Raw genomic sequence first — 6,607 nt, 5'->3', positions numbered from 1 at the left:
TTCTATAATTTATAATTTTGAAAGGAATCAGATCAATGAAAATTATAAACAACATTAGGGACAAATTTAAGCACGAAAACATTATACACACATACACACACACACACACACACACACACACATACACACACACACACACACACCACACATATATATATATATATATATATATATATATCTATATATATATATATATATATTATTCAATATGCTTCTTTGCACGTAATCATATAGTATATAGGTGTATATAGATTCGCGTAACTGCTTTTGTGTGTTAAATGTCTATTTGATCGTCGACTTTCTTAGCGTTAAGCACTCACCGTCTTGGCGTCGCTACAAGCCAACGGCTTTTTAGCACGCACGTAAATAATGGGTCAGCTTCATCCAGTTTTCTTAATCAGAACAGTGGAACGGAAGGGAGGAATAAACAAACAAACCAGACACATTATCTTAAGAGAAATTTTACGCGTTCTCACAGAATGCTGTTGGTGTCAAGAGGCTGAATGTAATTTGTGCGGCATGGTTTTGTGTGTGTGTGTGTGTGTATATATATATATATATATATATATATATATATATATATATATACTATATATATATATATATATTCGAAGTCGGGGAAGGACAGGCATGTCGAAATCAGATGGCTTAATTATTACGATTGCCGACGTTTCTGGACGACAAATCCCATTTTCAAGGCTAAAAAGACAAACAATTTTACAAACATAAAAATGACTCAGACTAGGGACGAAAATAAAAAAAAAAATAAAAAAATTTCAATTGTCATAAGATGATTAAAACGGAATAGAAGGCACACCTATAATTCTTCCATTATACAAACAACTAAAATGAAAAAAAAAAAAAAAGATAAGTTGGAGCAAAACCGACATCATCGACTCGTAATCAACAAGTTTTCTACGGACAAAACGTGCTCGGAAATAATACAAGATTTGGTTATCTCTACCTTCTAAAAATACGTAAATGCTTCATATCAGACAAGTGAGCGAAGTTTCTCGATTTCTGAGAAACATTGTGAGTCGTATCTCAATAATTCACCATCAACATTCCGAGGCCGGAGACGAGAATGGCCGGTACCAAGGCCCGTACATTTCGAGGCCAAAGTCCTCGGGAGGGAAGTTGTTTATTATGATGCATTTTTGTCTTGTATCAGAAGCAAAACGTATAGATTTAATTTCGTTTGTTGTATATATATTTTGGTCATTATATCCACAGGTTCAATATGTAGGAAGTTGTTTATGATGCCAATGTTATTTTTAGACTTTTATCACAACCAAAATCAACAGATTTAAATTATTTTCTTGTGTAAATAAGCTAATCGCCATAACCATAGGTTTTATATGTAGGAAGTTGTTTATGATTCCAGTGGCATTTTCAAATTTATATCAGAAGCAAAACAACCTATAGGTTGTATTTATTTTTCTATACATATATAATAGCCATTACATCCACAAGTTTTACATAAGTTTTATCATTCTTGACAAATGATATCGGCGTCAGTAACCTCAGCCGTCCCGACGACGGAGAACATTAAATAAACCAAATTGAATCACCATCAATATTGAAGTATCACCGTAATGAAACAGGAATTTACCGCAGTAAGTTTTCCCCCCATCAAGTAACGAAGGCAATTACTTCAAGGTTATGAAACCCACTGGGAGAGGTGGACAAGTAAAGCAATTTTGTTAAATGAGCGTCATTACTTCGTTTACATTCGTAAGGAAAACCTCCATTCCAAATAGACCCAAGCAATTTCGGATTTCAAGGAGACCACAAATGGCACAAGGAGTTTTGTCCTTATTCGATACTGAGTCTGTTCTTTTGTTTTTCTGGCAAATCTCTGGCAGAACAAATAATGAGAGTTCCACTAACTCTGTGATTTATGATTGCAAGCACCTCCGGAACTTCAGATAGTAAAGAGAAGAAGAACCATTGTTGCATTTCTCTGTCTCTCTAAAGGGTTTAGGGGAGCATTTGTTTCCACGAGAAAAATCCCGACAAGTTTTACCAGCAAAATGACAACAAGCGACGTGTCTGTTGTGTCAGTTACATGTCGAACGTTAGTGTCAAACATCTCTGTGTCTGTACATAAGGAATGTGATAAGGGGCGTCTTTCCCTTTTATTATGATTGAGGAATATTTACTGTATGAGTTACCACGAGTTTATTCATCAACCATCCACCTAAAGCGCTTAGGTAGATAGATAGAATATAGAATTTAGGCCAAAGGCCAAGTGCTGGGACCCATGAGGTCATTCAGCGCCGAAACGGAAACTGAGAGTGAGGTTTGAAAGGTGTTACATGAGGAAAGCTTCGTAGTTGCACTATGAATTAATTGTTGGGAGAAGGTGGAAATTAAGGTGGAAGAAGAGAATATGAACGAAGGTACAATAAAAGGAATGAAAGAGGGTGCAGCTAGGGGCCGAAGGGACGCTGCAAAGATCCTTAAGGAATGTACAGCGAGGTGACGGTAGTAACCCCATACGGTGCAAAGGAAACATCCTTTTTGATAAGTGTTTTTCACTCATTCTTGGCGGGTACTTTGATATGATAGCAGTTTTAACAATCAAGTCTTTATTTCTCTTTCCTGAATGAATTTACTTTTACATGTTGCAGAAAGAGTTGTGACCCTCAATGGTGCAGATGTTTACGTCGATGCGAACTCAGTGAACGAGACGGTCCGACGCTCACTGTTTGCCTGTTGTACGGCTGATACCTATAAAGTGCTGCAATAGCACAGGAAGCGAGCAGTCCTTAGGTAAAGAGAACGTTCTGAAGTCGCTCAAGAGTGGAATGCTGAAGCAGGAATGCAGTGCTGAAGTGCAAGAAAAGTGCTGAAACTTTTCATAATTCAAGACAGCAAGCCTCTTCAGGGTATGTGTTATTTTCAGCGTTAAATGACCTCATAGGTCCCAGTGCTTGTCCATTGGCCTAAATTTTATATTCCATTTCCAATAACGGCAGCTCATCACAGCCATAAATAATATATTCTTTATGGCTGAGATGGATCTAGGACAACTGCCCCCAGGACAATTGCCCCCGTAAAACCACTGCCCTCTGGACAAATGCTTTGGAATTTATCGCCATTTACGTAATTACTTTTTAGTAACTATTTATGAAGATATTCTTCCTAATTACATAATTGGTCATTTAAGAAATAATTGTATCTATTTCCTAAATTTATTACCATTTATGTAGTTATTTCCTAATTAGGTAATCGGCCGTACGAGTTATAGTTAATTTCCGAAAGTTATCGCCAACTGTATAGTCAAACAAATGTTTACAAAAAAAAAGTAAGAAGGATCCAGTGTCTATTCAGAAATATAAGAAGTAACATCACCCATCATGGAGTTCGTTCGAAGTGAACGTGGAAAAATGAAGCTTATTTACGAAGGATACATCTATGTGAAGCAGAAGGAATTGGCAAATATTGTTACATCTTATGAATGTGAAAAACGCCGCCATAATAACTGTAAAGCGAAAATAAAAGTTTGTAAAAATGAAGTAGTTGGCCATGTAAATGATCACACCCATGCTGTTGACCAACCCCGCCGTGAAGTCTTGTTAGTACAACAGGAAATAAAGGCTAAATCTATTGCTACCGAAGAGACTGCACAGCAAATAATTTCCCAAACAGTTGAGTCGATATCAAGTGGTGCTGCAACTCAACTACCACCGGTGAGACATATTCGTCGTGCAATAAGGCGCTACAAACAAGCTGCTGGTGCTCCTCATCCCATCTCATCAAGCCTATATATCAGAGATGGTCATTCCTTCCGAGTACAAGAAAACTTCTAGTGGTGAAGATTTTCTTCTTTTTGAGCAGCGTCTCCTTTTATTTTCAACACCAACAAACATTAGCCTCCTGGAGATATCAGATAATTGGTTTGGAGACGGTACCTTTAAGATTGTACCCGAGTTATTTTACCAATTGTACTCTATTCATTGCTTAACTTCTGAAAGAGTTATTCCGTGTGTGTATGTTCTGCTACCAAATACACAACAAGCAACATATGAAGATATCTACCAACAACTCCTCACTATAAACCCTAGACTTAATCCCAAGACCTTCCTAATAGACTTTGAACAAGCTGCTAGGAGTGCTATTGAAGAGATCTTCCCCAACATAACCGTTAAAGGATGTTTTTACCACTTATCTCAAAGCATATACCGTAAGGTGCAAAATGAAGGTCTCCAAACTAAATACCAAACCGACGCCGATTTTTCCCTGCAAATACGTATGATTCCTGCTTTAGCGTTTGTTCCCCAGAAAAAGTTATTGAAGCGTTTGAGAAACTACAAGAGACGTTGCCACCTGATGCTGATGCTATAAGATTATTTTGAGGATACATATATCGGCAGAAGACGTCGACACACAAGGAGACATCCACGATTCCCTTTAAGCATGTGGAGTATGTATACTCGTGTTGTTGAAGATTTACCTCGAACAAACAACGCCTTAGAAGGCTGGCATAACCATATGCAAGCAAGCGTTACGTCATTTCATCCAAATATATGGAAATTTCTGGGGGTGTTGAAGAGAGAACAGACACTATCCAGCGTCATAATCAATCAAATACTTGCTGGGCATCCAGTACCTCCTAAGCGGAAACGCTATCAGGATTCTAGCATAAAAACACCAAACATTGTGCAAGACTTTGAGAACCGCGATGTATTGGAATTTTTGAGACATATAGCCCACAATTTAAAATTCTAGTTTTTAAGTCCTTTTTCAATATTTTTGCAACTTATCTATGTACAAATTTTAGTATATAATGTTATCTTTTTAAATCATGTATTTTTATTAACATTAATAAAACATTGGTTTTAATAGTTCTTATGTATTTTTATTAATAATAATAAAACATTAATTGTTCGTATTTACTACCATTTTTCTATGAAGAATTTTTTTCTTAAATAGTTACTCAGGAAATTACTATAAAGTAATTACGTAAATGGTAATAAATTCCAGAAATAGCTACAATTATTTTTAAAATTTGTCAGGGGCAATTATCCAGTGGTTTTACGGGGGCAATTTTCCCGGGGGCGGTAGTCCTTCGGGGGCAATTTTTCCGGGGGCAGTTGTCCATTTCCAATAAGTCAGTTATCGGAAATGGAATATAAAATTTAGGCCAGTGGACAAAGCCTGGGACCTATGAGGTCACTTAACGCTGAAAATAACGTAGGAGACGGCAGAAAGTGAGATGGAAGAAGGCGAATACGAACGGAGGTATAGTAAATAAGCTGCTGTTATAATAGCAGGTGAATCTTATCCCACTTATTGAGGGTATCATATTATCCTCAGCAAGCTTCTGTCACAGCTATTTGTACTACTATCCTTATGCGTCCTTCTTCCTCATTATTGCGTCTCTCCCATAAGTATCAGTCAGACCGCTTTCCCCTGCATCACGAAAACAGACATATATATTCTCTATGCTTCTTGTTTGTTTGTTTGTATGGTATTTTTACGTTGCATAGAACCAGCTGTTATTCAGCAACGTGACCAACGGCTTTACGTGACTTCCGAACCACGTCGAGAGTGAACTTCTGTCACCAGAAATACACATCTCTAACTCCTCAATGGAATGCCCGAGTATCGAACTCGCGGCCATCACGGTGGCAGGCCAACACCATACCAACCACGCCACTGAGGTGCTCTCTATGCTTGTCATTCAATTCAGACGTTGAATGAAGATTGGTAGTCTTCTCAATTCACCTCAATGTGAAATTTGGGCTTCTTCATGCAAGGTGAATGGTAGGAGCTGGTCTTTGCAGAATTACATCAATTCCACTACCCGTGCAGATTTTCACTCTTTTGGCTCGGTCATCGTTCTTGTTGACACAAACTTCCGAAATAATGTCTTTCATATGGAATGTCTCAATACGGAGCACAATTTTACAAGCACAAAAAGTATTTGATTACCTTTCTTACGAAGATTTATTTGATGCGCCATCTCTACAACAGATCTAGACATGAATCAAATCATAATTTGCTTATTGATATTCCAAAGATGTTGCATGCCTCAAAGAGGCTTACTGTCTTGAATTATGAAAGTTTCAGCACTTTTCTTGCACTTCATTCCTGCTTCAGCATTTCACTTATGCACTGTCGCACTGTTTGTTTAATCTCATTAACTATAAATGTTTTCCATTTTTCCTTTTAATGATACAATCTATCAATGTTTTCACATCCTCCTTTTTAACTCCACGAAGCATACCCTCATTTTTATAATGAAGACATTGTTTTCCCACATAATAATTATAAATGGACGTGAGTTTTGGATGCATAAAGCTTCCTAAGTGTTATTTACCATCCTTTCCAGATAACACTTACTAAAACTTTCCCTACAGTTTCTCGAGAAAAGCTATTTTTCTTCCACTATTAATTGGCACATCAGGATTCTGAGCAAAATCTAAACATCATCTTGAATTCTTCACACGTACGAAAACTCGGGAGATCACTATTATAGAAATGTGTCTTGAAAAGAATAGCATTGTCTGGAATATCAAGTTTTCAGATCCCTGAAGTAGTCTGTGCTTTGTAGAGCTTTTCCAGTTGTTGGATACGTATATAATAGAGAGTAACAACA

This window comes from Macrobrachium nipponense, chromosome 20 (genome assembly GCF_015104395.2).
Source record: "Macrobrachium nipponense isolate FS-2020 chromosome 20, ASM1510439v2, whole genome shotgun sequence".
NCBI classification, from domain to species: Eukaryota; Metazoa; Arthropoda; class Malacostraca; order Decapoda; family Palaemonidae; genus Macrobrachium; species Macrobrachium nipponense.
Note: the sequence above shows the minus strand (reverse complement) of the source record.